This window comes from Petaurus breviceps, unplaced genomic scaffold (assembly GCF_028583685.1).
Source record: "Petaurus breviceps papuanus isolate PSGF00001 unplaced genomic scaffold, PetGlider_PUasm1.0 68, whole genome shotgun sequence".
NCBI classification, from domain to species: domain Eukaryota; kingdom Metazoa; phylum Chordata; class Mammalia; order Diprotodontia; family Petauridae; genus Petaurus; species Petaurus breviceps.
Window position 1 is genome coordinate 532,237 of NW_027186452.1, and position 523 is coordinate 532,759.

The following is a 523-nucleotide window of genomic DNA, read 5'->3' on the forward strand; positions in this document are numbered from 1 at the left end:
CCTACTTGAAGTTTCATGTCACTTCCTTTTTTAAAGAATCCTCGTGTGAAGGTACCCTGTAGGAAAAAGCTCTAATTACAAACACACTCCACAGTTTATTTCCTTTTTAAACATGTTTTCCATGGTTACGGTTCATTCTAAGCACTCTTATCATCTAATTTGGCAAATTTCTAAACAGGAAGAAAACATATTTTTATTTATCTTAAATATTCTGAAATTAACTCCCAGACTTACACCAAGGAAAAGGTCATCAAATACTTTTAGAATTAAAGTTATTCCTTCCATATCATGACTTTCCCCATTGCGATTTTGCTATATCACGACTCAGCATAAAAAAATAAATGAGGATTTGGGGGGAGTTTTGCAGAAGTGGCAGATGACATGTGAAGGCCAGCAGACAACACAGAAAAAGTTTAGAAACTCAGAAATGCAAGAAATATCTGCATAGTATTTTATGATAACATATTTATCTTTTAATATTGTAAAGACCCCATGAAAGGAAAAGATACAAAGGGAAGGCCAA